The 17,417-nt window shown below is 40.9% G+C and overlaps 1 protein-coding gene and 1 long non-coding RNA gene across 4 annotated transcripts in view; one reads left to right on the plus strand and one right to left on the minus strand.

The window, feature by feature from the left end:
* Positions 1 to 17,417, minus strand: part of LOC148400706 (CUB and sushi domain-containing protein 1-like) — a 276,392-nt gene that overhangs the window by 203,786 nt on the left and 55,189 nt on the right. The window lies entirely within an intron of this gene.
* LOC148400710 (uncharacterized) lies at positions 3,397 to 7,775 on the plus strand. Its single transcript, XR_015857560.1, has 3 exons — positions 3,397 to 3,815; positions 4,612 to 4,705; positions 5,055 to 7,775. It is a non-coding gene; the product is annotated as an uncharacterized LOC148400710 (long non-coding RNA).

Consider the following 17,417-nt stretch of genomic DNA (forward strand, 5'->3'; position numbering starts at 1 on the left):
TTTTGAATAAAGATTAAATCAACAAATTGAATAGATGACACACTGCCTGCCGACATGGCATCTGGAGAGCTGAGGTTCACAGTACAGATGTATGCAGAGGAGCAATCCAAAACCAAATATGATAAACTATTCTCCATTGATGCAAAATGAATGAAGTTGTATATTCATTGGCTTCAGTTCCACAATTATAGTCGTCAATCTTCCTGGAGTCGTAAATATAATCATTTATTATATCCACTATAATGAGGATGACATTATAATATTTATTATTTTCATTCAGAAGACTTGCACTCTGTTGAGTAGATGAATGCCCTTTGGTATTTGGGCATATGAGAAAAATCTTTCAATGCTAGCCTGCAACTCAAACCTCACAAAACCAAATGTACCAGTACTTCATTCAATAAAAGATTACAGCTATTTTCTTTTGTGTTGGCATTGAAAGATTTCCATCACGAGATTCTTGGACTGGTAAACTATTGCTAGCAAAAGATGAGCAGAACCCAAAAGATGAGCCGAGCCGACTGACCCTTCTTCCTGTGCTGAGATGAGAAGTTGAAAGGAGAGTATCGGCAAAATCTTTTTTTTCTCCCAGCTGTGCTCGAGCAGCTGGGTGTCCCGTTATGAGTGGAAGGTCAGTGTTCTAAAAACACACTGAGGATTGCTTTTTTAGCATGTCTTCTGTCCTTGAGAGAGGTGTTGCAGCGTCTTCAAACGTCAGCATGTCAAGTCTGTTGGACATACACACGTATTTGCAACCATCTATTTTAGTTGTGTACTGCTCCTCCTCCTTCGAGCTATCTCTTTGGCTATTTCCTACTTCCTAAGGCAACATGTCTCTGATGCATATGATTCTGTTACTATGGTTACTGACCTACAGTTGAAATCCCGCTCTCCGATCTTTGTGTCAGTGTGTGTATATTTGCTACTGACAGATAGCGAGTAAAACAAAAACAGACATCCATAATTAAACATTAAGAACCTGATTGACATCAACTGACACCATGGCACATGCTATTGATATTTTATACTGATGATGGATGGAAGTAGTAGTGAAATGGACTGATTAATACAATATTCTAATCTAAAAATGGGCCACAGAACCAGCTAGACTAGACACTCAATGGTATGAATGATTTCTTTAACTAATCAGCAGATGGCTTGACAGATTTGCTTGGGATTTGTCAAAGGATTTACAGTAACCACGTTATTGAAGACTCGGAAACTGTCCATAGGTGTGAATAGTTGTTTGTTGAGATGTGCCCTGCGCCATTGAGGGTGTGCCCTGCTTCTCGACACCAGTCAGTCAACAGCTAAAGGCTCCAACTCGGTCTTGGCCCAGAACAGCACAAGCGATAGAAAATGGATGCATAGATGGATTCCTTAAGGGCTCGGAAGAATGGTTTTGTGAGTGGCCACCTTTCATTGCTTTGCTTTCAAAAAAACTTCTCGAATGTCTGGAGGAATATAGCAGAGAGTCTGGCACGTCGCACTGAGCCACCTAACAGGTTTGTGATTCAATGCCTTATAGATTTGATTTAGATTTGATTGGCAGCTTCCCCCGCACTAATGTCCATCACTCATCACATAAATAGTTTTGAGCATACACAGTAGCTAAACTCTTTTAGTTGTGCTGTTGTGCATGCTTTAGCTACCAGGGGGCAGTATAAGAGAGCCACGGATATACTCTCCCGTGATCTCTTTTGGCTTTCTTAGTATGGCATTAATATTAGTCGTTCTTCACAGAGGATAGAGAATACTTGCCTGTGAGCATTGTTATAGTCTCTGTTTGTGTTTTAGCACGGTTTGCATTTAGATATCCATTGCTTAAAGTGTAACATGACAGCCAGATAGATGCTAATTGTTAGCCCATGCGCCAATGGATTTTTCCATTCTATGCTAGCATTTTAGGTAGCGGACTTTGTGTGCAATTCTATTTGTTTGGTTTGACGGATTAGGCCATCATTAGAGGTTGCGCTGTACTCGAAGTTTTACGTGTAATCCTAGACTGCAATATAAAGACATGATATGGCACCCCAAAGGTATTTTTATCTTGTATTGATGTCATCCTTAATCAGCCATAGAACTCCAAGATAATTTAGCTACATACATATTTTCATATTCGGTTAGAAAATGTTGCCCTACTTTGTAAAGTTAGACAATGAATTGAATAACAAAATTTAATCATAAAGGTTATCTTTGAAGGTGGGACTTTTTTTTTTTTTAAATAATACTTTTTTCATGTTTTGGAAAGTTATGCAATCTTTTTGGTTTTTACCAACTCAATAGTCAATCAGTTAACAAGGCATGGAGGGCTGTAGAGGCAGCGTTAATAATTGGTATGCTAATTATTGCCATGGAAACACTATCACAGCAGGAAGCGTGAAGGCAGTGACTAATGGCCCACTCATCTGATCCCATTCAATGTCACCCTTTTTTTGCCATTTTCCCTCCGTCCGTGCCATCCTTTTTTGTCTCCGTTCTGAAATCGCACTCTTCTCTCCACTTCGCTGTCCTTCCAGCTGTCACACACTTATGCCTCTTCGCTCTCTCTCCTTCATCCGTCTTTAGTCAGTGTCCTTCAAGATTGCTTTGCTGTCTTCGAGCATTTGAAAGAAATACTTGCGAGGCTGAAAAGTCAAAGAATTACGCAATCACCCAGGAATGCTTTGAGTAGAGTTAACACCTAATATAAAGAAGAGTTACCATATTTTTCGGACTATAAGTCGCTCCGGAGTACAAGTCGCACCAACCACAAAATGCATAATAAAGAAGAAAACAGCCTATATAAGGCACACTGGAGTAAAGGTCGCATTTTTGGGGAAACTTTGACAAAATTCAACACCAGGAACAGACATGAATGGGCAACAACAGGCCAAACGATATGGTATGCTAACGTTACATAAACACAAACGAGGAACTGAGAACGTGCCTGACGTAACATATTAACAGTTGTTCAAATAACTATAACATAAATAACAAGTTTATCAAACTATCCGTGTCACTCAAAATCATTAAATCCATCAAAATCGTCGTCCTCTGTGTCACTTATAAACAACTCCGCTGACACCGGAAGTCAGTGGATGGTGGAAGTCAGTGGTCCAATTAATCAACAGGCCAAGAGCGCCCTCATGCGATTTAAAGTGAAAATAACGTGAAGTGAACTATACTAGTATATAGTACGTAATGTGTTAATGATCAAGTACTAATGTGTTAATAATTTCACGTATAAGTTGCTCCTGTTTTTAAGCCTCACCCCCGGCCAAACTATGAAAAAAACTGTGACTTACAGTCCGGAAAATACAGTAATAATGCATTAATTCAATCTCTTAGCAACGACTAACGTCTCCGGCGTCCTCTCTCGCCCTTCTTTAGCACTATGACGCATGCGTTCAGACATGTTACCATTCAGGTCTTTGCCAACATGAAGTGACAAGAAAGCCTCTTTAAAGTATTAATTAAAAGAAAAACCCACATGCACCTGACTGCTTGTTATCATTTGTCCCTCCGACTTTTTTTTTTCTCTCCTGTGACGTGACTCACAGCTTTTTGACAACTGTCAACACAAAAGGATCGCCGACAAGCACTAAATTACAAGGGTGCTGAACACAGAGACGGGAGACGCATCCTCTTTATATTCAGATGATGTGGAAGGGAAAAACTTTGATGTTTTAAGCCCACGACGCTCGGTAAAGCTTTAAGGATCACTCTCAATAACTTGAGTATTAACTCACTTTACAATGATAGATGATCCTAATTGGGAAAATCATACCACTGGACTTTCTGCTAATTCTTCTTCAGGTCTTTGAAGACAGACGGTGAGTTTATCTGTTACCTTAATCAATCTGCAGACTCTTATACAGGTATTGTATTTAATAGTTTATAAAGTTATAATAATTAGGACTGAGTCATGATGGTGCTATCCATTATGATGTTACAGATGCCAACTTGAAGAAATTGTACTGGATCTTTTGATCTTCTAATTGTCTATCCCTGGTCTACACACTTCTAAAGCCTTACCAGATTTGTTCATTCTTATATTAAAGCCTTGATTTGCCATGAATGTGCAGCACCACACTAAAACCAAAAGGCATTCCAAAGACATCCTGTTTGTATGTATTGTAAAAAAAAAAAAAAAAAAAAAAAAAAGGCTCCCTTTCATTTGATGAAATAAGTTTAAATCCAACAAGACCACCGTCACACAATCCAAATCATCATACGTCTCTAGAGGCAAACTACATTAAATGTGTTCATTACAACATGATTAAGTTTAAATATGCGGCAGACGACAGTGTGTCATTTCTGTGAAGTCGTCACTGATTAGCTGTGAAGAAAATCAGTGTAAAATCGCGAGGGAAAAAGCTGACAAAATCATGAGCTCGTATGACATTTGGAACCAGCTGCATGAGGCTTCTTGGCTTGCTTATTGTGCTTTGACGTACAATTAGCCCTGAAAGTTTGAAGGCAACTGAAAAGCAACACATTCTTACTAACCTGACGCTTAACCAACAGCCATTTATGGTTGGGTAGCCTTTAAAGCAAGTTTGAGTCTTACAATGGAACAAAAATCTATCCCAAAAAAAAATGCATCCATTTTTTTCCCTCTTCTGACAGAACAATAGCCTCTGCAATCACAAAGAAGATCCATTGAAACCAGTCAAGTGCACTGTAAAGGCACTTGGATTGAAGATAAATTGGCCATCAAGAGGTGAATATCATTTTCAAAGAAAATCTTGGCACGGTAGTGGGGCTTCAAGAAGAACTCTGATCTTCTTGCATTAACAGCAAACTAGCTGGATCATCCAATAATCCCACAACATGTGACTGCCACTTACATGTGATTATTGGATGTCTCTGTGTTGTCTTTTATTCTTGTCATGATCAACATGCAAGTAGGCCATGTTGGCAACAAAGCGCCGCCTAAGCCTTATCTTACATGCTAAGTGTTTACTTTTCTTCCATCTCAGAGAGAAAATGAGTCAACCTCCTTTATCCAAATGTATTTGCAAATGATCATCTCTGAAGTTATAAGCTCCGTTGGTCGTTGTGCCTTTCAGCTGCAGGCAGATGGTCCCGTTCAGCTCTGTTATATAGCAGATGTTGAGAGCTGCACAATTCTGGGTGCCAATGCGACCCAGCTTTTGATCCACACGTGGCCCACACTGTCTACTGCACTGCCAGGAAGGTCGGCTTCGGCATAGAGCGCTGCTTCATTAACGCCTCGGCAAATTCAAGGGGTGAGATCAGAACGTGCACCAATATGTTGTTTTTAATAACAAGGCAAGTACTCTAAAATCTGAAACATAATCATTACTATTGAAAGAGAAATAAAATGATTAAATAGCTGCACAGACAATGTTTTAACCATGAAATACAGTAAGTTCCTGTGTTGACTTTGCATGTTTCCCATACTTTCCCTAAAATTTCAACGTCAACATTGTACAAGTTGGACGACACCCGGTGAGATACGACGTGGTTGCTAATAAACTTATATTTCCTTTTTTCAGTATGTTTTGTCATTTTAAATCCAGCAATCCCCCCGCCCCCACCAGCCTCCCTCTGGGACAGTTCAGCAGCGGGCTAACCCCCTATGGACCAGGCTTCTCCATCATTCAATCCGTGTTAGAGCATTAATGAGGCTTTGGTGCTGAGATCCATCGGTATTTTCATGGCTTCCTCCATCTGTTGCTAATTTCGCACTTCAGTAAGTGCTGGAACAATGAGGTCCTTTCATTTTTTTTTCTCTCTTTCTATTTTCTTTATTTGGAAAAGCAACGACCACTTGTAGCAAACAGCCACACTGATTTTCTAAGGATTCTTACCGCTGCCATCTCGAAATAATGCTGATTAGTTGTGCACAGAAAGCTTGTTCGTTGAAGGAGGTGGTTCCTTCAGACAAAACAAGCAAGTTGAAAATGTCCACATGTACACATACAATCATCCATGCACGCAAGCAAACACAAGTTAGCCAAAGAGCAGCTCTCAAAGGAAGCCCCAAGGAAAAACTCGATTACTGGTTCTTTCTACCACTTCCTTTTTCCCTCAATTACTCGTAATCTGACTTTTACGCCATCTATCTTAGCCTCACTGTCTTGCTCTCACTCTTGCTTTCTGTCGCGTACACACACACACAAACACAAACACAAACGCACACACACACACACACATCTCTCTTCGCCCTTGGCTACATCATGATAATAAAAGCGAAGGAATACCTTTGAGTTTTCAGCCCCTCTATTTCTCTCTGCCCCCTTTGGCCTGCCATTATATCACACACTCACCAGCACGCATGTACACACACACACACACAAACACACACCTGTCCACTCACCACAACACATATAGAACACTCAAACACACACACATCAGTATATCAACTTGGGACTGAATTAGAGTTTGACTGATAGTGCTCCGGAGGGCAAAGCGATGATAACTCACCTGTGTTCTGGATGTATGCGTATGGGGAGGGGGATGGCGCACATAGGTGCAATGGTCCAAGTTTTATTTGCGTATAACGCGTGTGGGCGTGCACGATTTCTCTTACTCAGGGTTACAATAATAAAAGGAAATAGTTATCCCAAAAGCCTAAAACGGACGTTTACTGCATTGTCCTGCAGCAAAGCTCTGCTCCATGCTAGCGCAAGACATATACAGGCTCAAACCTGGAAGCACAGAGGCACAGTTTGCCTCGCTTTGCTCCATATTTTCTATCTTTTTCCCCCCCTTTGTTTCCCACCCACTCCATCTCTCCCTCCCTGTCACACAAACACAAAGCATTGATCTTTGCATCTGAATAACCATGCATGCATCTTTTCCTGGGAATCTTTGAAGTGATCAGGGCAACATAAAATGTTACATTTTCTTTCCCGCTATATTGAGATGCTCTTTTATTTCAGTCTGTGTGTCTCGACAGTGAGTGCTATATACAAGATGTGTCATAAAGATTCCACGTCTGGTGTCACAAAAGATACTATATACAGCACTTCCAATCCTACAACTGTCTTCTTCAAAGTGAGCAGAGTGTATTTGAGGGGCCACTTGATGGCAATCTCTGGCTCACAACTCGATAAGCTATAGGATGAAAAGATTTGAACGACTTGAACAGAATAAGGAGGTATTGCAAACAAAGGTCAAAGATCATTGTTATTACATTTTGATGTGCCACCTGTTCGACTAATAAACCTATAGCATGACCAGGAGACTATTTTCAATCCAGCCATGTTACGCACATTTGTAGGCATTTTCCACATCTGCAGTCACCAGCAGCAACCCCATTAAGAAAGTGTTCATGCAGTTTACAGTAGTGTTGCCTTGTTTGGGGCACAACACTGCTCCTGTTAGTGCTTGAATTAAATTGAAAATGGCACTTTGCACAGCTTGTCCATGCAGCTTTTATGGGGATGTTTTGTAGTGTCTTGTTTTATCGCACAAGTAACCACATATTCCTTATATGGAACAATACTTTTCACTAAATGAAGACAATAACCGTAGAATTTGTTGTCTGTCATTGAATGTGAAAAACAAAACTTTCACAATAAATGTATAATATACTTTAGATAATAATAGCTCAAGAAAAATATATGATGTATTTTTAGAGGACATCTTATTATCCTATGCTAGTTGCCGTTTGTTCCAAGTTCTAGCAAAGGATTTTCATTTTATTTCATTCCTAAGCAGGCGCGATAACACTACAGGATGTTGCGCTTGATCTGCGATGCATTCACTGATAATGTATCCTGTCAGGCAACTTATCATATGTTCTATGGTTTGATGGTGTTTTCTCCTGGGGCGAACAATAAAATACACACTAAAAAAAAAAAAACAGTGTTCTGTTTCATGTGGTATTTGACTTTTAAAATGGGCTTTTGTGAGTAAATTGTTTTTCATTTACGGGCAGACGTTTGGCCCAGTGAAGTATGGCGTATTTATCTGTGACTGCGTTTGTGTACATGTGTGCATGTGTGCGTGCAGGTGTGTGCACGTGTGAGCGTGTGCACGAGTGGAGGGAAATGCTCAGCCTTCAAAACAAAACTGTGAATTATAATCACAATGGTGATGGGATTTGTGTCACTGAGATTTAAGGGAAAGCATCAGATTCTTTTCCAATTCCTTTGCAAGTGAAAGTGAGCTCGTCCATGAAAGCTGCCTCAAACTGGCCTATCCAATATGTGATTGATTTGACTTTTGGTGTTGGGAATGAAAGAAATAAATTGAGCTTGGTTGGACAGTTAAGCACAAATACTAAAACAGTCTGCCAATAACAAAGGTCAACCAAATAGACAAATTTGAGCAATCAATCAATGCAAAAAAAATCCATCAAGAGTAGAAGTAGAGCCTCTGGATCTTAGTTCCTCATCGACAAAATCATTTTTGGACAGTTCTGTGGTGAATGCCCAAGGTTCATAAAGGCATGCTTGGTTACGTTTGGTTTGCAGAACTTGACATTTGGGAGGAACTCGGGGAGAGACTGAGAGCCAAAATCCAACATGGTGACCTTTCATGTCACAGATGTTCTTCTGGTTGAATGCACAAAAACACTCGAGAATTTTCATATACATATGTCCCGTAAGAGTAAAAGCTAAAATAAATGCAAAAGTGGGGAGGGCATTTTATTATTGCTTTTTGATTGGTGCCATTGTACAGTTTTATAGATCGGGGTTCATGATTGGACAGCATAGTCTTCTCTGTTTCACTAAGTGCTTTGCTGTCATCGCGTGACATCTCTATGCAGTTACAAACCTCATTTGGAGAGGAGGCAACAATTATTTGCGGATCGCTCCGTGTCCCCACGGATAGCGGAAGGTTCATTGTAAGTGGAAAAATGTAAATGTGTGCAGACTTCAAAAGGTACTTGGAGTCATCATACGGTTTAAAATCAAAGTGTAACACGCCTCAGGTAAGACACACCTTCATCAAGCACAGTGCAGGCACCACTTGCTAATGAGGATGAGGTACAGAGTTAAGATCACTAACTAGCATTTAAATGTTTAACACACACACACACACTTGTTTGCCTTAATGGTAACATCATTATGTCACAGTAAATCAGACTGTCACTAAGCCGCATATCTCCATTCCTTCAGATATATTGGGAGAGAGATTTAATTACCTTACATACACTCGCCACAGGTAGAGACATGGACCTAGATTATTACTTTTTTTTTTTTCCTCTCACACACACACACTTAAACACATTCATAGGGAACAAGCGGTAGACCTTGAATGTGGCAACATGACGTTGCCAAAGAAATCCAAAAACAGCTACCCACACCTCAGACGGTAAATCACTTAGTATCTACATATACACTGACGTGCACACAAACACAAACACACACAACCCCACATGTTTATATGGCGCCTTCTGCCGTATATACTAAAGCTTATTGTCCTTGCAACCCAGATGTCATCCCTCACCAACTCTGTTAACCTGGGGCTAGAAGATTCCTGCCAAGAACACATGTATAATGAATATGTAAAAGACATATAAACTCGCCATACGCAAACATACTGACTGACACATACCACTACGTGTAGCTTTTTAACATTTCAGCAGAACACATTACACAGCACTCAAACACAAGAGACACTCTTGGCCACTCATTCGGCTTCTGGCTCCTTTTTATCGTCTGAAGTCAACACAACACCTAGCTTGTAAAGAATCCCAGAGGAGGATTATTAACACTTGGACCATTTTACAGCATGATGGCCTTAGAACGTGTACTTGTTTGCTGATGCAAAGTAAATGAGACATCAGCGTGCCATTTATCATCTCTGGAACTTTGATGTGTTTTTAGAGGAGAGAAACTTTTTTTCTGGCTTCTGCAGTCAACATCGAGGCAGGAAGATTAAGAATAGAAGTTTGGCAACTATTTTTGAATTATTTCATTTTCATTTCATTAGAAGTAGTGTACACAATTATTTTACAAAATACTGAACCCTCCCCCCCTCTACCTCACCCGGTGATGATATATGAAGCCCACCAAATAAAAATTCAACCTACAAATGAAGTGTACAGAACACAACACAAAATTGATGCACTCATAATAAATGCCATATATTTCAATTCATATTATCGAGGAAGATTACATTCCTCATCGTCCATTTTATTTCTTCATGTTTAAGATATGTGAGACTGGTGGTGATATTCACATGGTGCTGAGCAAGCAGCAACAACATTACGGACCATGTGATGTAATACATATTCATTATTAAAGTTGCTTAAATAACAGATCGAGAGAGAAAAAAATTGTGTTGAAACTGTGCCACACAACCTGCATTAATGAACATAAATTAAACTCCGTTCTTTATTACAGATAAGGGGAAATTAGTTTTCAAGTGCCCACATTGTTGTTATTGGCACAAGAAAGGCAAACTGATGGATTGATTGATGGAGGGCAGTGGTTAAAGCAATAGTTTTCCAGGAAACATTTTGCTGTTGGCCTATAAAGGTACAAATCGAACAATGTGTACATCATCAGTTAGTTTGGATTATTGTTTGCGCAGTGTTATCATCTGCATGGTGATTGTCTTTCGAAGAAATGCTCAATTATTGAATTGGAGGGGAGAGGACAGAAGGAGAGATCTGAAGAGAGGGCAGCACAGGGAAAGGCGAGAGGAAGGGGCTCGGTAGGGCATGATCTGATATCACACCGTTGTTCCCGGAGCATCATAATTAACTCGCCCCTATCCTTTAGCCTAGCCACAACCTCTAACCTGACAATAATGAGTGTGTACCAGGAGCAACACAAATACGGCAATATTAGATAAGCCACTGAAGGAGTATCTAGAATCAAAACGGGGGGGGGGGGGTGATAGCATTAACGCAACTCATTTGCACTCACTGAAGCCAAAATGTGCAATAGTTTAGTGTTTATATCATTACGTTTGCATAATTATTCATTAGTCCCAACATTAGGCAAGCTTCACACTGCACTTAGCACAGCATGCCATCAGCCAACCCATTCTTTGTGTGTACATGCGTGTGTGTGTGTGCGTGTTGCTTCGTCACAATGGCGCAATGACCCGTGACATCTCGAAGCATCCGATTTGTAGTGGAGTCATTTCAAAGTAACAACAGTAAGGGATTTCGGTGGAGCTCTACAATAAAACAGCAAGGAGAAAATTAAGTTATGTATTTAATATTTGAATTTGTGGGTGAACAAACCCATGCTTGGTGAATTTGAATTCTTCTGGCTTGGGACAAGGCAGCAGCTATCCTTTGATTCCTGCTTAGCCACCTTGGAGATGTCGCTCATGGATGAACTGAAAGTCAGATCAAGCTGGCGCTCATCTTTTCCCTTTTTATTCTTATTATAAGCAAAGACAGGGCTGACTAATACATGTTGGACCAAGACACCAGGCTACTTCCTGTTTGGTCGCTTCACAACCATTTAAAATAGAAACACCCTCACGAATTTGAGCCTGAGACATTTTTAACATCTTTTATAATTCAATGAAATAACAATCAAAGAGGACACACATGGTCCCTATAGCCGTCATGAATTAATTCAAATGAAATGAAAATGTAATTCGCAAAATTTAAGAGGCAACTGGATTCTTTTCCAAGAAGTACATTTCCCCTTAATCAAAAAGGCTTCCTTCGTTTATTTTTTTATCTGTAGTGTGGGGAGAGTGGCCCTAATGAGGTGTTTTGCTGCAAGGCCAATGAACAACAAATCCGTTTGTAGGTCGATTGTTTTGCTAACCATGCCAGGGAAGAAAAAAAAAAATCAACAACATGCTATTGTTGACCATCCCAGGGGGACACGCCCACCGAGGCATGAACAAGGAGACTTTACACTTAAGAATTTAAACGGAACCCTTTTGGATTAAAGGTGAAAGGTTTTCAAGTAACAAGAACAAGACCAGTTGCTTTCATTGAATACAAAACCAAAGTTCACCTTGCCGTAGCCTGATACAGTACGTCTACACCAAACATGACGTTTCAAACCGATGAGTGACTCGATGTGTGGACACGATCACATCTTTGTGATTAGTGAGTGTTAGTTTGTGCAATGTGGATAATGATGAATACTGCACAGAGCATACGAGCTTGCTGTTTCTACCACTTATTCACTCTCAGAAACTACAAACTGGGTGTTAAAATGCCACTAACAAGCGCAGATCTACTGTTTTCCCTCTTTAGATTAGGCCCAAGAACAGATTGTTGTCAAGGCAGCTGGGGACAGAAGGGTGTGGGGGGGGGGGGGGGGGGGGGGGAGTAAAATTAGGGTCTCGGAGGACAGGTAGCAAATGGAGGCTTTGTGTGAACAAGGCGAACAAAGGGCAGGTGAGCTGATCTATGAGCTGAGCAAAGGTGTGTCTTATCAGTATGGGTATCCAACCCACGCATGAGCCCTCGAAATCCCCTTTAGTAGTGAAACTGAGAAAAAGACAAAGATGTCGAGGGAGAAAGAGGGCGAGAGAATCCCCTGCTCCAGTAATTAGTCTGTGGAAAGTGAGCTGGACTGTAATTCGGTCAGTCAGATGGATGTCTGCCCTCCAGACATTCGGCTTAGCCATTATCTACACTCACTCTTCTACCATCCATCTATCCATCTCTCCTTCTCCCTCTGTGCCCCATCCATCCTTACACCATCTCCCACCAACCACCCATCCATCCATTTGCCCCCGTTCCTTCTTCCCTTATGTCTCTTCACACTCCTCCAAAGCCACGCATCATTTACACCTCGGCTTTGCATCGCACTGTTTTTCTTTCTTATAGCTATTTGCAGACATAACAGTGCTCACTACGCTTAACCCAACAGACAAACATATTCCCCTCCAGACATTACCTAGATGAGTGATTCCTGGTGCTTTTCACAATGAACTTGGTTTTCATATTTACCACAGGGCAGGATGCCGGGAAGAAGACCCGGCACAGTGTTGCCCATATTTGGAAGTGGACTACCAGGAAGTACCCTGGGCACCTTTCTTGCTGGTTTGTAGTCTTGGCTTGGATTATTTCAGGAAGAAGGAGAAGAGCAGGAACCTTGCAATGTTGTTCGCGGCACATTCACAATGAGTGAGTTTGTTGACATTACACTGCACTGTGAAGTTCAATGTGGAAAGGCCTCACTTAAGTCATGGGTAACTCTGGGTAACATTCACATCTGGCAGCCTTAAAACCCGAGGACTTTAAAGACTTGGACATTCATCCGTGGCTCAGTAAGTCCATTACTCCCCACGCTTGGCCCAGACGTCAGTTGACTTCATGAATAAAGTCAGCAAAATAGTGGATGAAATCTTTATCCATTCATCCAGAAGAATTGATAATGGAACTGAGAGCGGGGGCTCGCCTCGTTCACTGTTCTCGTTCATCCCAAAGGTGTTAAAAGGTCAGCGCTCTTCCAAAACAAACTGATCCAAAGATTCCTTTTTTGATCTACTAGCTTTGTGCACAAGAGACAGAGCTTTCCCTAAAGTGTTTCCACAGAATATTGCAAAATCACATCCTTCTACAATTTACATTTGGTAGGTCACTGGGATATTCTCGATTGGCAGATGACAAGAGTCAGCGAACAAACAATCCACACAGCCAACATATAAAGCTAGCTAGTGCGACTGCGTTTCCTGTCCATTCTTATATTCGTTTCACTTATCTCTCTACCCGACAGAGGCCATTATCTATATACTCATTGTCCCACTCTTGCGCACATAACCATTTGCACCATGCAGTCGCTGTCACTTCTTCTTCCAGACATTAGATTTGAGCCCATTATCGGTGTCCTCTCACACTTTCTATCCATCTATTCATCCCCACGTGTCCCCTGCTTTACCTGTCGTCTCTCCCCTCCCTGTTCTTCCTCTCCAATCCCTCGTCCATCTACCGGATATTATGTCGAGCCATTATCTACACTCCCACCGCTGCGTCAGACCATCCATCTAACCTCTCTCGCCTCCCGCCCTGTGTCCACGTCTCTCACCTCCTGATAAAGTCACCCATTATCTGCACCGATGCCTCCATCTATCAATCTATTATTCCATACATGCAAAGGTTCACAGTCAGTCACGTATGTCGGCACAAGTAGCAATTAAATGCCGGATGGGCATGATGCGGATTTAACCAATCAACGACAATGGCTTGCCTGTCTCGGCGGGATGGGAATAGCTGCGTGTGTGACGGAAAAAGTGTGAGACCCCACATAATCCGGCAATGCTGTAAACAATAGAGAACAACTAGTGTTTGTCTTCTTTCTTTTGTGGATGTCCATTATTAGACCAGCTTAATTTGAGAAGGGCATTTTTTTTACGTACTTGCCAATTCTGGAAGAATGGAGTTGAATATACATTTCTTTCAAACCATGTGATTGAACAATGGCAAACTCTTTGAACTCTGATGTCAGTGGCATTTTAAGCTGCTTATTGAGTTGACAACAAAATACAACCACAAACCAATAAACAAAGGAGCTGTGTGCTTTTGATGGATTGCACATATTAAGCAACGCTCAAATTTTATCAAGCGCCCAGTAATTGAGTCTCATGTTAAAATGAAACCCAAGTCAGTCTAGAAGTTCAGAAATGAATTTACAAAGCGTCGGATTGATTTGTAATTGGCGGCATGTAATTCTGGTTATTAATCATTTGTAGTGGGAAGGAAAAATATTACGGCTCTTTGATAAAAGGAGGATATGTTGCTGTGTTTATCTCAAATTACAAAAGTTGCTTTATTATTCAACGCGACCTCAGCTCCTCGACTGCTTCTGTCAGTTGTCTCGACCGTCACTGTCATCCTTCGCATTTCATATTCCCTCCTTATGCCCTTCCCTCCATCCTTTTCTCTGGAATCTGTTCTTAACTGTCTTTTCCCACCCCTCCATCTCTCCTTCCTTCCTTCTTTGACACTCGTTCACATTTGCCATTCATCTTGTTGCCGTCATCCTCTCTATCGTGCCTTCATCTGCCTCATCTTCAGGTTCTCAGCGCCCTCATCCTTGAAGTCGATCATAGCTTTCATACTGCCTCCTTGTACGGCTCTTTTGTCTTCTCCACGCCTCTCCAGACTCCTCCAGGAGGGCTTGCTTTTCCTTTTTTTTTTTTTGGCAAACCACTTTTTGCCTTTTCTGTTGTTATCGCTCATTCCTCCTCCTCATCTAATTTATCTTTCCTCACCACTTTCACTCCACTTTCCTTTTGCACGTTATCAGTTCTCACTGCAATGGGAAATGTTTGGGGAAAAAAAAATCTCATCTGTATTCATGCTCATGGGAAGGATGAACTCCTGTATATGGTTTGGACTTGAGTGCAATACTTCAAGCTCGCTGCAGTGAGACCACATGGAAGCCACGCTGCACACGGCCAATGTCATTTCTCATTGCAATTCACTTCCACTCATGGCATAATCACCAAAACAACCCAGGTTTGCAATATTATTACTTTTAGAGGTCGACATGATTGATATTAGTGACCTCAAAAGGCTAGTGATTGGTTACAGTTCTGAAACGATATAAAAATAAAGTGCAGACTTCTACCAAGGTTGAATAGTCCTAAATTGGATCAGCACCAAAGTGTGCTCGTCATAGATATATAACAACCTCTCCCTTTGTCATCATTAAAATTCATGAATTATTCATAGGGAAATCAAGGAACACACCTTGCAACATTTTCCAATGAAGTGCTTTAATTTACCACTTCATTTGGAACAACAGATGAAAATCAAGATCATGCTTTAAAAACAAGTCGAAAAAGTGAAATTAAGAGAATGACAGCATAATGTGACGCGGGAAGGTCACAATTATCGAAAATACGTTTGGATTATTTTCCTGGTTGAACCGTTGCATGTGATTGCAGTGGAATCGTTTTATTTGACAAACTGAATAATTGCAAGGGCTTTAAATGTTCAAAATGTACAGACAGGATATTTTTGAAATATTTGCCGTCTGATGTGATTTACATGGATGGATGCTGCGGTGCCAAACTTTGAGGCCACTTGCGGCTGTTTATCACAATGAGCTTAGATTCATTACAGGTGACACTTTTAGAGCACATCGTCGTATGCGTGAAGAAAAGAGAAAATACGGCCTCTTGTTTACTGACAACGTTGTATCTTACAAACAGCATTTGTCCAAGTCACCTTTTTTAAAATTGGGAAAATATGCCATTTAGGAATCGGGACAATGTGTGCTTATCTATTTAGTTTTAAACTGGACACATACAAAAAAAATGCATAATTTCTCATTTATTTATGTACGGTAACAAGGAATTCGGTGGGTGGTCTATAATACATAGTAATGAACGGCCATATTGTGCAGCATAAGCAAATCTTTTTGCGTGGATTCGATGTACTATGAATAAATAGACCACCTAGCGGGTACAAGTGTTGCAAGTGCGAGTCTGGGTCCGTAGGTGTAATTGTTTGTTTGAGCACAGACGTACGTCATGCTGCGCAAGCTTGTTTCCCTTGATGAAAGCACGCAAGCAGGCATGCGCTCGATCGCTCTCACCATCGGACCAAACAATGGGAGCGGGCCGCGTGATCCGGGTCCGCGCTGGATCCTAAGAACCTTGTTAGTAGTTTGCCGGTAATTTATTTGGTTGGCACTTGGTGTAAATTTCCCAAAGCGGTTCGCATTGAATGTTTTCTGTTTGGCGGGATCAATTGGGCCTTTTTTCTTTTGTAACTGCTGACTAGACTAGACTGCGTTGGATTTTCTACTATGAAGAAAGAAGTCCTTGATTGTGTTGCCGAGTCAGAAGCTTGGATGCATCTCATGTTTATTATTTGCAAGCCTCCTCATTCAAGGGTATTGTTGTTGATTGCATTAGAAAAAAAGCACCTGCTCGCTCACAAAACAGTTCTCCAAAGAAAACATGAATGCATCCTTGAAGATCCTGTGGCTTATAGTTCTCATTGTGGATGCGTTTTATAGTTTGGCTGCAGACAAAGTGATTCCTGCACAGCTTCACAGACATTGACAAATGACTAAACATTCTTCATATGCAGTTATTGTCATTTTTCATACATTTATTCAATAATATTTCTATATGTGGTGTTATTGTCTCGATGAAATGGAAGCTCAGTGCACACACAGTGAGGAAAAAGCATAAATTTTAGTTAGATTTTGTTTTTCACAGGATATAATCTAATGTGTTGAAAAATTCAAGGTGACATTTTTGCTTCATCGGAATACATCGTGTGTGTGTGTATGTGTGTGTGCAACACACCCAGCCAAATGCAGACGCCGCAAACCAGTCATCACCCGATGAAGCAATTCAGTTACTCGGTTTTGTTTCGCTCACAGCCAATTAGCAATCAATGAACATAATTGGCATATTTCTTGCAGCTCAGGCATCAAAGATGCATTCATACATATGACTGTATCCAAGCAATGTAAATAATACTTGCACTTTCCCGCAGTTGTATTCATTGAAAGACAACTTGCAGTCATTATTCAAATGAATTGAGCCGAGCTGAGAGACAG

The sequence above is a fragment of the Syngnathus floridae genome, chromosome 3 (genome assembly GCF_059516105.1).
Source record: "Syngnathus floridae isolate MCC-2025c chromosome 3, RoL_Sflo_1.0, whole genome shotgun sequence".
Lineage (NCBI taxonomy): Eukaryota > Metazoa > Chordata > Actinopteri > Syngnathiformes > Syngnathidae > Syngnathus > Syngnathus floridae.